The sequence below is a fragment of the Erithacus rubecula genome (assembly GCF_903797595.1).
Source record: "Erithacus rubecula genome assembly, chromosome: 3".
NCBI lineage: Eukaryota > Metazoa > Chordata > Aves > Passeriformes > Muscicapidae > Erithacus > Erithacus rubecula.
The window spans coordinates 107,538,278-107,552,855 of NC_136689.1; the positions used below are offsets into that span (position 1 = coordinate 107,538,278).

The 14,578-nt window shown below is 40.1% G+C and overlaps 1 pseudogene across 1 annotated transcript in view; it reads left to right on the forward strand.

Moving 5' to 3' along the window:
• Nucleotides 1-14,578, forward strand: part of LOC306799028 — an 83,477-nt pseudogene that overhangs the window by 15,947 nt on the left and 52,952 nt on the right. The window contains exon 8 of the transcript in view: nt 9,543-9,617. The product of the transcript in view is annotated as an uncharacterized misc_RNA (transcript). The remainder of the gene's footprint in view (nt 1-9,542; nt 9,618-14,578) is intronic.

Sequence of the window (14,578 nt, forward strand, 5' to 3'; positions counted from 1 at the left end):
GATTTAGTGCCAGACATAAAGAAAACACTAAGAAAACTCCTAAGAGTTGTTTTATGTTGTTTAGGAAGTGGTGCCTTGCTGACTCCAAAAATTCATGGAGTGATTAGCACCTTGCCAGCTTCTACCTGAAAATGGGAGAACAGCATCTATTTTGTAGGGCTGTGGTGCTAATAAAGCTTTTCTGTATATATTCTTGCCTTAATCCTGTGTTTTTTCTAATTCTGCCTCTTTTTTTCTTTTCTTTTTCTTTTTTTTTTTTTTTTTTCATCTTAACGTTGTAGCATAAACTCTTATTCAGACTGCTTTTCCTTTTCTGTTAGCTCTAGAAGATCCTGCTCAGGTCACAGTCCTTATTTTATTATAACTTGGCAGAAAAAGGCAGGAAAGAAACTGTTTGATCTAAGAGAGAACCATGTTTTTTTTTTTTTTTTTTTTTTTTTTTTTAAATAAACTCACATAATGAGGCAGCTGAAAGAAACTATGTCACAGTGACTTTAACCAAAAATAATCTTGTATAAACCAGTTTGCATTTAAACTTGGAAAGAACCCATCACAGTATCTTCCACACCCACAACCTAACCCAGAGTACCATTCCTTTGCCTGGAATTGAATATCTAATCTTCAACCCATAGATTAGACAAAGCTGTCTTCTAAGTGCCCTACTGCCCCTTGGCCTGCATTTGCTTCTCCTCAATTCATCACCTTTCTCTCTGTGAGGAAATCACAGTGTAGATAATGGTTTGCCAAGAATCTGGCAGAGCTATCTTTCTTTTTCTATTTCTTTTTTTAATCATGTTGAATAATGCTTCTGTTCCAAAAGCTCAGTCTTTCCTTGGGCAGGATGGACAATTTAAGGACATATGCATATATACTTAATATATAAGCTGTCAAAACTTTAAAGGGATACTTGAGAGGATTATTTTCCTTTCTGCCTAGCTGTGAACATAGGCTACTGCTTTAAATGTGTAGACACTGGCTCCAGGCTAGCTGTCCTTCTAGCTCCCTTTGGACTTTGGAGTTTTGGCAAAAGGCTGACCTGGGTTTGAACTGTCCCAGAGTCAAGTTTTCAAAAACAAAACCTGACCTAAGCTTTGTGAAGATTGAACTACTCCCAGCTTCATCTATCTCTTGTAGATGTGCTCTGCCCATAAGCTTACAATATTTGAGATACAGGGGAACAAAGGCCTGAGATACAATCGTCTGACACTTGTCACAACTGCACCCAGCTGAATCTTGGCTTAAAGGTTTCCATAAATGTGCTATCTGACCTGTATAATAGCTATCCACAGAGGGGATGAAACTCTGTGCTTGGAAAATATATTTTTACTCTGGCTGTGTGTTCCTGTAATTATTCTCCAGATGTCTACTGAAATATTTTTTGTAAATTAATCTCAATTAAGATAAAACCCTGAACATCAGTTTTGAATGAAGTATAACTGTCACACTGAACTATATTATGATGGAAAATGCAGCACTGAAATGCAGTGCTGTCACCTCATGTAAAAACTCCCTTTGCTTTTGGTGAATGCAAAGCAGCCAGTGAAAACACCTTCTGCTGTGTTCTATTTCAAACGTTTTTGGTTTCATTCATGTTTACTTCAAAATGGGTATATGGAAAATGAGAGTAAATGAAAGTATCTTCAGCCATTTAGATTGCAATGTCTGTGTCTCTACCATGTATCACTTAATTAGCTTTAGGCTTTATAGCTGTCTAGTACTGCTAGGATGTCTAGGAACTTCTTTCTGTTGATTAATATCTTTCAGTACTAATCCTGTCATAACATCCTCATGAGAGAAGGGAAGCAACAAGTTTGCAAGTCAGAAATAAATATTTAACTGTTCATACTGACCAAATTTGCATAAAAGGGGAGGAATTTCAATAGAAGTAATGGACCCTTTCTGACTCACAGCATACTTTTAAGTACCAATGGAAAAAAAAATAATGCAAGACCCACAGATTCCTGAGTTCCTGTGTGGCAGCCTGCAAAAAACTTGGTCTGGCTGCATCTCCACCATCTGCCATGGTGCAGGGCAGGCTGGCTGTGTGTAGAGCACTCCATGTGCTCCACATCTTCCTGGGGCTGCCAGTGCTCTCTGCTGGCCACTGGGTCTGAGGCCACATCCTGGTTACAGCAGCCCCATCCCTGAAGTTAGACTGGCTGAATCTCAGCCCTAGTCACTGCTTGTGACCAAATGTGGGGCACATGGGCAGGACAAAAGGGCAATTTTCTTGTGGTAAATGATGACATTCATGAGTTTAGGCACATTTCTTTCTTAGTTTTGGTCCATTCTTACATCTCACAGTGTGTTTACGTAATGCCTGCAGATATGTATGACAACTATGACAGTATATTTGCTGTATTTCCTTCCTTGCACTCTTGAGTGTGAGAAACTGCCAGATGAGAAACAACTCAGAAACATAAGTGGGGAGGAGCACCATGAGCATATCTATGTGAATACAGTTGTTAATAATTTCTTCCAGTCAGTTGTTACAAAGATTTCAGATGGAAAATACCCAAAGGTGTGTCAGACCTGAGTATTTAAGATGAATTCCTGTAGAGACAAAAGTCACACTTAATCTTTTAATCACTGAAATTTAATCACGCCTAAACTTTTCCAGTGAGAGGCATTTGCCAGCATGTCAGAATAAGGGGGAATAAAAGGAGAAAGAAGGAAAGAAACAAAAGTAAAAGAGAATGAAAAGTGGCTTTATGTATCACACAAGTTCTTCTTCAATTTGGAATCCTAATTCTGCTTTACAAAACGTAAAGGACTTGTAGATAGGTATATAAGTCTATAGCAGACAGGCTGTGCTTGAACTGGAAATTTGGAACTGGAAACAGATGAAAAATATTTGTTATTCTCAGCTCCAGTTGGCTGAGGGACATGGTGTGATCAGTTGTCTCTGTGGGGACACAAATAGGTAACCCAGCACAAAGTGTAATCCAAGAATTTAAAATTACTTATTAACTACTTTAATAAATAAATTGTAATATTTATTTTAATAAATACATATTGGATTATTTTAAATACTGGCAAGTATTGTGTTAATAAACAGGCAGGGAATGTTGGGATTTTGTGGTTAAACATCTGAAGAGGTCCTGGAATCTGATACAGGCTTTGCAATACAAGTATATTTCTTAAGAAGTACATATGAGGAATCCAGAGGAAGTAGAAAACACTTGCTCAGACAATGACAGGTTGATTTTACAGCCACTGCAAATGGCCACTGCCAACTTCTAGATTTGCAAATCCATAAATTTGTAAAATATATTTATTCATCCTTCCATGTGGGCAGCATCATATACACATTGCATAAAACAAACTTTAAATACTGGCTAGCTTGCCATTAGTGACTAGAGTAATTTCATGGTTTAGGATGGTATTCCCCAATTTAGTACTCTCATTAAAAAACACAAGCTGCTCCCCTTCCCTCTCTGGTGGGAGAAAAAAGCAGAAATCACAGATTGAGATAAGAACAATTTACTGGAAATAGCTCTGAGATAAGGAAACAAATAATAACAGAACTACAGTAATAGCAAAAATATACAGAGAGAGGGAAATTTGCATGCCAAATGTACATGAAGCCCAAGTCAATGGAAAACAATGGTGGACAGACCCCATGCCTTCCATGTTTACTCCTTCTTGGAAGAAAAGGGTCCCTTTCCCCTGTCCCTGGCTTTTCAGATGTCCCAAGTGTAAAATGGTATTGAATTCCACAAGGTCTTTGCCACACCCCATCCCACTAACCTGGGCCAGAACCAGAACAATTCTAAACAGCTTATTTAAGTATATAGAAAGCACACATGCTTTCCTGTGCTTGCCACCTATTCTATTCTATTCTATTCTATTCTATTCTATTCTATTCTATTCTATTCTATTCTATTCTATTCTATTCTATTCTATTCTATTCTATTCTATTCTATTCTATTCTATTCTATTCTATTCTATTCACCAATTCTGTTATTTAACTTGTAATACATGATTCAGTATTGTTTGCTATTACAGGTATTTACATTTTCTTTATTAAAGCAGCCTTTGTCACTTAGTATCAGGACTTGGTATCTATGGCTACTTGGGTTGCTACAGGAAAAGTTTTCTCCCTCACTCTGTCATAGTTTTTTTTCACCCCCTCTCTTTATTTTAAGGACTAAATGCTTGCAAAATGTTATTTTTCAAAACAAAACTATTTTTTCTGTTAAGGAAAAACATCTGAAACCACGATGATTTTTTTTTGTCTGTCTCTGAATCAAAACTAGTCAGGCTGATCCAACCTAGAGGCTGGATGGTCTTAGTGCCAACTTTTCATTTGGTGTGGCTACAAATTATAAAGAGTACATCATGTTGAAACTGGATAGATCTGAAAGGAATTAAGCATCAAATTGTTCTGGACTTTGTAAGGTCATGCACATGCTGAAGGTAGTGATGATGTCTCTAATGAGCTTGTAATAAGACTAAATGTGGAAAAGAAGCTTGTTCAGTCTTTTACTTAGAATTGAAAAAGGGAATTATGATTGCAGCTATAAGACTTCAGTAAGGATCATTTAAATTTGGCTCATCTCAGAGTAATGTGATCTTATCAGTCAGTGCTCCAGAAGCAGATAAATATAATTACCCTTTTGAGATACAGCAGATTAATAATAGGCAGTCTTGCCACAGGAGATGCAATGAGAACCAAATAACAAAGAAACTGTAAGATCCTGAATTTTGTCTTGTGTACTGATCCAACTCAGTCAAGTGTATGGTTTTACTTTTAACAAAGAAGTAGTGGAAGATTGCAGCTCCAGATGGGGCTGCATGTGGCTATGCCAGCATGACAGCACTTCCATCTATCACAGCTTCTCCTCACTGAACAGTGCTTTTGGTAGTGTTTTGTAGCTCTTCCAGCAGGCATTGATATTCCTTGGAGAAGGAGGAACAGGAGGTCATAGGAAGGCAAGAGAAGGGGGTTAAGAATCAATGGCTTTTTTCCATCAGCAAGTGTGATTCTGCACATGTATTCCTGCAGGGTGGCAGTGCAGCCCTCCTGCTGCCACCAGGGAGAAATCTGTCTTTAGTGAATGCACTGACTCCAAACAGGAAGAGTTAATGGTACAAATCCCTGCTTGTGAACAAGCCCTACACCTCCACTCTCTGTGCTTTATTCTTCTTGCTCAACCATTTGTGCTTTAATTGCAAACCCCCACTTTCTTCTGTTGTTTCTCAGCTATTTTGGCATTGCTGCAAGGTTTGGATTGCTTCTCAGATGTGCTGTTTTTTGAGTTTGCATTTCTTTAATGGTAGCAAAGACATGTGTGGAACTTGAGGCCTTGATATAAGTGAGTTGCACAATCATATGGCTTCGAAACCAGGGCAGAGTAATCAGGTTTTTCTTCTTTTATTGACCATTATGAATTTGGACTATATTCTTGTTTGAGAGGTTGGAATAATGTAAAAAGCAAATACAAGATTGGGAAGTATCTTGTGTCCCTTTCGTTGCCAATCTGGGGTCTGGAAGAAATTTTCTTGCACTAGATGTTGGCTGCATTTTAATTTTTCCTTGTAGTTCTGAGCAGGGATCAGGTGGGTCAAATACCACAGGTCTCCTGCTCTTTGTTCCAGGAACAGAGTTCATGTGGTTACTGTCTAAATTGTGGTGGTGTCCAAAACATGCCAAGTGCTTTCCAGACTGGAAGAAGGAAGTTGTACCTGCTTGGAGAGTTCAGTTGTTCCAGATGACAGAGATTGAGAAAGCATCCAGGAATAGCAGAGCTGTACAGAAGGGCTGGATGTGGTCAGCATGATAACTGGCAGTCTGAGCTGCCAAATGTTGAAATAACTGGTGCCAGTGTTTACCAAAGGAGAGCTTTGGGAACGTGTGGGACAGACAGCTTGGAGGAGTGGTTTGAGTATAACCTGTGCTGCTGTGGAAGAGGAAATCTCTAAGTCCTTCCAGCTCTTCTTGGTGCTCTCCAGTGCAAAGCTTTCCAATGGCAAATGCATCCATTAGCTCTGAGTGCTGTGCTTATCCACCAATGTGCTCCTCAGGAATGATACACTCTTGATCAGCTAATCCCCCTTTGATAGAATAACAATGTTTTGTGGGCAAAGTGGCCAAGACCAGGCTATGCATTTTGATTTCCCCCCCATTTTCTGCATTTAGACAACATAAAGTAGTTCCTGGTTTTGGGACTTTGGGGTTTCAGCAGCCAGAAGTTTATGTATGCTTATGAGAAATATAAGCATTAATAAACCAGATAGATTAGTAGGATAAATGACAAACTGATCTAGTAAATTAGATTTATTAGGTAACAAAACAACTTAATTGAGATATATAAGGGAAAGTTGGCTTTTTTGTTAAATCGACACATTCTATACATGCAGCAAGGCAAGTTATATTAATCCATTTAATATTTTTTTGTTTTGCTTTTAATATTTAAGCATAAATCAGCTCAAGAGGGAAATTTCAGAAACAAGCTGTACATCAAGTGCATGGATTGGTACAGATGAAGTCAGATATTCCAATCAATCCTTCAATCAAGATAAGGGGAGTTACATGATTGATACTTGAGAAGAAACTCAAATAGCTTGAGGGGATATTGAAGCATATTCACTCACAAGGCAGGTTTTATTTAAAGTAATGTAATGCTCTCTTCTGACATATCAGAACTAATTGAGACAAACATGCTGGGAAGATCCTGAGTACCTCTGAAAGGAAAGGGGGAAGGAGTCCTGCTCAAGTAGTCCAGTTGCCTTTCTTTGGCTTAAATCACTGCAGTTTCTCCTCATTTGGGTCAGGATTAACATCACACAGACCAGACTGGAGAGAACATATTCCTTTTTTTCCTGGAAGTGCCCCAGATGCTGAAGCTGTCATGTAAACTCATTGCTTTTAAAAAATAAGGTTAAGGCACAAACTGCATTTTTGTAAAATGACCTTTTAATGTTTCATATCCCTGCATGTCTCTTCCTCCGTGTTCCAGATGCTGTGCTTCCAGTTGAAGGTGAGAAGCAAGGAATCACATAGCTTTTTAAAAGTGAGACTCATGAAGAATCTGGATGCACATCTCTTTGGCATTTTATTTCATCCTTAGCTGTTGAACAGCAAGTTCTGGCCTTGACAGTGGCCTGGTTACTCCTGTTCTTCACTTCAGTCCTGGTTTGTGCTTTGTGTATGAAAGGCGTGTGTCAAGCAGCAACAATCTGAACTGTAGGTTGAAACTTGGCAATAGCAAAGCACAGAGTGCTTGGAGAAAACTGTATAGGTAGAACAGGATGGGTTGCTTGGAAATAGAAGCTAAAATTGGGGAAAAGAATGAAGAAAGATCATCTGAGAATAGCTGTGGAAGGAACATAGCCAAAACTGTGGACTTTCCAAGTGCAGATCATTTGAATCCTCTGGTGATCCAGAAAGAGTCTCAGCTTCTGGCTCCATCTCTGTAACTGCAGGGCTGTGGGTTCAGATCCAGACTTTTCATCTGTTTCTTATGTGTGTAATAGCCTGAATCTTACTCTTGGACAACCTAAACTTTGGAGAAAACTTCAATTGGGTCTTTGTCATAGTTTTTAGAAATCTGTTGTGGACTAGAGCAAGGTTCTTGTAGTGATGCTGAGAAGTTTAATGTACAGCAAGCAAGGTGTCATGGCTGGAGAGTGCATAATGCCATTAAAAAAATACTGAAAAAATATAAAAATAATTAGTTGTGTGCACAACCTCCTGCCTTTGCCCTACCCCGTGTATCCACCTCCTGCACTCCACAAACTGTTGTCTAAATCAAATTGTAATATGCAGTGGTTGCTGCATGTACTTGGTTGAATAGATAGAGACAATTAAGTCTGTCAGTCAGCACTCACGTTTTTGACCTGATAACCTAATTTTATAACCAGTCTAGAACTACACAAAGTTTTAAAAACCATTCCAGATCTGCATCCATCAATCAAATAGATCAGTTGTATAAATAAATGAGAAGAAGTTGTGGAATGGTGCAAGATAATGCTCCTCAATCATACAGTCATAGAATATCCTGAGCTGGAAGGGACCCACTAAGATCATCAAAGTCCACCTCCTGACCCTGGACAGGAAACTCCAAAAATCATACCATGGGCCTGAGAGCATTTTCCAAATGCTTCTTGGACTGTCAGGTTTGGTGCTCTGACCACTTCCCTGGGAGCCTGTTCCAGTATCCAATCCTGCTCTGGGTGAAAAACATTTTCCTAATATCCAGCCTAAACCTTCCCTGTCAAAGCTTCAGTCCATTCCCTTGAGCCCTGTCACTGGTCACAGAGAGATCAGTGTCTGCCCCTTCTCTTCCCCCCACAAGGAAGTTTCAGACTGCAGTGAGGTCTCCCCTCAGTCTCCTCTTCTCCAGGCTGAACAGACCAAATGACCTCAGCCACTCCTTGTATGGCTTCTCCTATTCTTATGGCTCTTCTTTGGACTCTCAAAGAGCTTAATGCCTTTTTGATAATGTGGTGCCCAGAACTTCTCACTGCACTGGAGGTGAGGCTGCCCCAGCTCAGAGTGGAGTAGGACAATCCCCTCCCTTGCCTGGCTGTGATGCTGTGCCTGATGCCCCCAGGACAGGGTTGGCTCTCCTGGCTGCCAGGGCACTGCTGGCTCACATTCAGCTTGCCACCAGCCCCTGGGCCCTTCCTGCAGCGCTGCTCCCCAGCCCCTTGCTCAGCAAAAGGCGGCGCTGGAGAATGCGGGCATCGATCCCGCTGCCTCTCGCATGCTAAGCGAGCGCTCTACCATCTGAGCTAATTCCCCTGTGCTCGGCCAGAAAGGAAATAACTATATAGTACATACCATAAAAATTGCTATTGGATCAATAATAATAATAGTTCATGGTTTCTGGGAAGTGAAAGTACAAATCCTGTTCATTGTCTGACACTCGAGTCTGTCTATCTACTTCCTGGCATGTGGGATGGAATGTTGTGCATCACATCGGCAATTACCTGCACAACTGTGCTATGTTTTGGTTTAGCTCTTCAGTGTAGGTTGGTTTGAGGACTCCTGGGTTCTCTTCACAGCTTCACTCCTGGTTACTTTGGCCAAGTCATTAATACCTATTACTCCTTTTTGCCCATTTATTATTTGACTGTAATATTTTACTTGCCAGGTTTATGGGGTGAATGCAGACTTAATTTTGAGAAATATTATAAGGCTGGAATTCTAGAAGTGTGGCCTTTTAATTTGAAATGTCCCAGTGTGTATTTCTGTGACCTATACTTTTGCTATAAGGTTAATTCTCATTGTTCTTAGAAGGACATGAAGACAGGCATGCTGTAGTCCTTCTTCTTCAGAGTGGTAAATCAGGCAGCTTTGTGGTTGTGATTGGCATTAAGTAAATGGTCATACTTAGTAAGGATACTAGAGCTTTTTGTGGGAAAGGAATCGCTACAGAACCTGACAAAATTAATCTGGGATGAAGAGAATATTAAAGCATTTCCAGAAAACACCATCACTGGTAAAAGGATTGCTCTTTTTGTTCTTGTATACAGGTGCAGAGGAGCTTTGTAGGGCAGGATGATGGGATTAATCCTTGTTTCCTTAACTGCAGGTCTCTGCTGCCGTGGGAGCTGCCTCATTTTTCAGAGTTGTTTTAAGTCTAACCATCCCCCTCACTGTGATAATGGCAAGTGTGTAGAGTTTGCAAGTATTTTTGTGGCCAAGGTTGAGTTGAGCTTTTGCTGCTGCATCTTATTGAACATGCACATTGAAGTAGAGAGAAATAAATTATTGGTCTGCCTGTCTCTGGTTTGCCCAAAGAGGGTATTGTGTTTTGTTTTGTTTTGCTTTGTTTTGTTTTGTTTTGTCTGGAAACTTTTACTTGTGGATTATAAGTCTGGAAGTAAGACTGACTGATAAATCTGACTATCTCCCTATTTTTAATTTTTTTGAGGTTGCAGAAATGATAATGCCATTGAAGAAAAGGGATGTTTCTGCTGGGTTACAAAACACACTGCTTGCCTTTTGAATTCACTTCTGTGGGGGATAAGGGCCTTGTAAAATTCACCTTTTCATGCTGGGGATGAGTGTGGCCTCCTGGATGGAGTAAGTAAAGGATTTACAGTATAGGCAAGTGACCTAATGGGAAACCTCACAGGTCTCTCTGGTCAAGTTTTGCCTCATAGATTTCAAAATTTTGGGATTCATTTGGACCACATTTCATATTTTTGTTCCCCTCTCCTTTCGTAACAGAACATCTTGAGCCTGCACTACAATACTTTCCAGGCAAACTTCTGAAATCTGAAGTATTTGCAAATATTCTTTTACTTAGGGTGTTCTTTGCTGATTGCAACACCTGGAGACAGTGAGTTGGAAGGCTGAAATTCAGCTTAAACAACAGAGAAGTGAAGTTGAGGTCACAAGGGGGAAGTTTTCACCCTTCCTCAGCAGGACATTCAAGGCCTGTGAGTGTTGGTGTGTGTGTGGAAATTTCACCCATGACTAAACCCAGACTTGGCTGCCCAACTGGTTTTGCCCAAAAGTATCTCACTGAAATCTTTGCAGATGTCAGAATTCACACAGAGTGACTAAGCCTGGATTTTCCCTCCTAGCACACTGTTGCACAGTGCTTGATAAAGTGCTCATTGGCACTCACACCAAGCTGGGTCCAGGTTAGTGATGGTTGTGTAAATTGTGTAGGAAGCACTTTTTTTTTTAATGTTCTAGCTTGAAAGGTGTTGTGTGCACCAAAAGCTTTTTCTGTTGTGAAATAATAATTAGATTGATTATGGATAATGTCCTCCTTCAGTGTCTTCTTGGTGCTTCAGTAATTGATAATTACTTATCAATTTAGTAATTAAGTAAAAATGAACTCTGCTGTTTCTGCTTCTGTTATTGTTGTTATGCGTATTTCAGAAGTTACTGTGTGAATTGTCAACCAACTAAGTCTGTAAGACTTGAAGGAAGAAAAGGTGATGCCTGAACACTAAATGTAAGTTCTCTGAGAGCCCAAATTATAACTAATTGTAATGTCTTTTCCAAAGTAGGCCTGGATTTTCTCATAATGCCTCAATATATTTTTATTTAAGTATCATTTGTAAACCATTACTTTACAGTCTTTCTTCAGGTATAAGTCTTTAGGGGCAAAAGCAGTTGATATACATTTTCCTCTGCTCATGAGGCTGTGCTTTATCACAGAGAAATGAGAGGTGATTATATGCCAGAACTCTTGCTGGTCTTAGATGCCAAGAACTCTTTTTCATTTAGCTCCAGCACAGAGAAAATCCCTACATTTTATTTTCTTCAGTTTCTCCCTACCTTCCCCACTACCTGTACCTGTTCTCTGTTCTCTAAGTGCCTCTGCACAGCAGATGCAGTGTATGAAAAACAATATCTGTGAACTCTTAAGACTGTAGGGAACTGAGTTGAAAAGGCCCTGGAAAAATGAGGATTGCATTGCAGTGTGTTCTGAATTCCCCTAGGTGTCATGTTCTAACCCTTCTGTGCCTCTCTGCATGGGCAGATTCTGTTTCAATTTATGTTCATCCAAGATAAATAGCTCCATTGCTTGAGGAAATATTAATTTTTGGGGAGAAAAAAGGTCTTGGACATGACAATGCAAACACATAATTAAAAGGTTGTGCCCTCAAACCATAAAATGCACATATTTTTCCTATATTGTCTGATGGGTTCAAAAAGAATTGGGAATGTTTGTTTTGGCTTTTCACAGCCTTCCATTTGGAAACAGTTATGAATGTGGGACTTGTAGTGAACAGGTTTGTAAGATGCTTTTTTTTTCATTTCCCTCGTGGCAGACCCCACAGGCATCTGCCCACCTCTTCTTTCTTGGCTGCCTGTTTCTACCCCCCATGCTGACACTTGACCCTCATCCTCAGCTTTTTGTGGCAAAGGGTAGATGTGGTGACATTTTTTTTGGCAAGTACAAGGAGTAGCCTTATGACTTGCCTTCCCACAGCCTCTGTTTCCCATGTCATTTAAAATGTCATGTGTCCTGAGCTTGCAGGCCTCAGAGTGCTCTAGATGTGAAGAGGAACAGCATCTTTCTACAGTGTGTTTGCCCTCTGGCTAATTCTGTATTTTTAACATTCCTTTTATTTTTACCTCTCAATAAAAATGTCTCACAAGTGTTAAAGTGGAAAGGTGGCTCTGGGCTAGTTTAGTTTCAGTGTCTATGTCCAGTACTGTTGATGTACCTATGTGCAAGCTCAGAGAAGTTTCATTTGCACCAATTTGGATCCTTTGTCCTATGAGTTGTTTTTCCTTCTATTACACATGATAGAAAGTAACCCTGACTCTCAAACCTTTCTTTCCTATTCTGTTCAAACAGAATTAGAGCAACATATCACTTTATTGGCCAAATTTATTTCTCCAAGAAATCTCTTCTGATGGATGCAGGAAATGCACTTAATTCTGAAAAGGTTAAGACTCTAAACCCTTCTCTGAGTGTGAAACACTGGAATATCAGGCTTTTGACAGATGTGGACTGAAGGAGAAGAGAGACTATTCCTTAGGATTTGGAAGGGGAAATACAATGTTATATAAACCAAAGACAAATCTCTCCAGGGGATGGACTCTCCTAGGACAGACTGTCCCAGAGTGTCCTGGGTGTGGCTGCTGTGAATGAACGGGCTGTGCTAATGGGCACAATGTTGGCACTGAAATATGACCATTTGATGGGGGTTCAGACCATTATGAAAAGTTGCTTGTTAATGTCTATCTGAGTCTGCAACATGGCAGAAATAAAAAGCTGTGTGTAAAATCATCTGGTTCTTAAGACTAATGAAGGCTCAGAAATGAGGTTGGCTCATGCTTTCTGATGCTTGATGCCTACATTAAGACAGGCAGAACACTGTATGTAAAAAACTATGCTGCTGTAAGTGACTGCTGTCCTATGGTTAGGAAATTTGATATGTATTTGTTATACACATTCCATTAGTAATGAAAATGAACTCTATATTTTTTTTCTTCATAATTTGAATACCTCACTTGTAATGTATGCTTCTGACATGTTTCACAGCATTGCTACAGGTCATCTGGAGTGAGTGTGATGAAATTGCTCTGACAGCACGTAGTGACAACTAAATCCTTACCTCTCCACTCTCAGTACTTCTGATTTAGGCAAAATGTACTTTCCTGAAATTATAGGCAGGATGCATTGTTGCAGATTCTGGGATTATCCTTCTCAGTTCCTCTGAGAGAAGCTCTCAAGAAGCTTAAGTCCTTTAAAAAGAAATTTAAGTGGGACATTATTTTATGGATGTGATGTGGGGACAACCTCCCAATCTGGGTAACTAGAGGAAAATTTAACAAAATCAGAACGGTGATATAAGATGTTAGAAAAATAAGCACAAAACTTCTAAAATGCTTATCAAATCTGCCTGGTGCCAGTGCAGGGTTTTCACCAGAGAGTTGCTCATTTGTTGTAGGACACAAGATGCTACATTTGAAACCCTTTGCAGGGATGATGATGCAAGCAGGAAGGATGTTTTTGAAAATGCTAACACAAATATAAATTCTGTGTCTTTCCTTCTTGAGTTGAGTAAGCTAATAGTGCATAGCTGATGTTTGAAGACCAAACAGTGAAAGCAATATCTGGCTGCTAAAGAGATCATCAGGAGGCCAAGAATCCTCATTGACTTTAAATCAAATTTCCCTTGAGGGAGTTCAGATCTAATGGATGACAGCTCTATGCTCCAGGCAAAGATAGATTGTACATTAACTGGGCAACAAAATAGTGATATATATCAGGCTTGGATTAAATGTGAATATTAATTGGGTGTAAGTTCTCAGGTTTCTTCTTCACAAATGGGATACTAGAAAAGGTCTGTATAGTTGTGCCTTTGAGCATTGTTGTGGGTTCCTTCCAACTCAGGGTATTCTGTGATTCCTCATTATGTGAAACAACAGGGCCTCTTTGCCTTGAGCAGCCCCTACCTCCATTTGGGTGAGGCCTCTTTTTGCCACCTTGACCTCCTGTTTTTCCCTCTTCCCATCTGCTCCTTGAGCTGGAAAGTAAGGAAGAAAGCAGCCCAGAGTATGAAGTGTTTTGTGCCTCCCTGGTTTATAAGTGCCTGCTGGTGCTTGCTGTGTTGTGTGGGCAGCAAGGAGAGGCTGCAAAGGGAGCTGGGTGTTACTGCAAGGGGGCTCTGGCAGAGCTGGCCAGACTGGGAGGGCAAAAGGTTATCAGTGCAAACCATGTCTTATGTGAGACCTGTTCATGCACTCACTGCCTTTAGCTTGCCGTGGTAAGGGAAAGGCCAAGGTCAGGTTGAATGGGACTCTGAACAACCTGGTCTAGTTGAAAGTGTCTCTGTCCATGGAAAGGAGTTTGGAATTGGATGGTCTTTAAGAGCCCTTCCAACCCAAACCATTCTATGAAGGAAACAATAAAATACACTTTAAACAGCTGAGTTTAGAGTCAGCTAGACTACAGGTGCCTTTCTGTAATGTACAGTTTCCATCTACTTTGTCTTAAGCTAGTTTTTTTTTCTTTTTGCAAATTATTAAATGGTCAAAGTGAGTGCTGGCACAAAGCTGGGCTTCTGTGCCAGTGCCCTTATGTTCTTGCAAATGGAGTAGCAGCTGACCCTGAAGGGATGGGCTCAAGAGCTGTGGCACAGCTGTGCT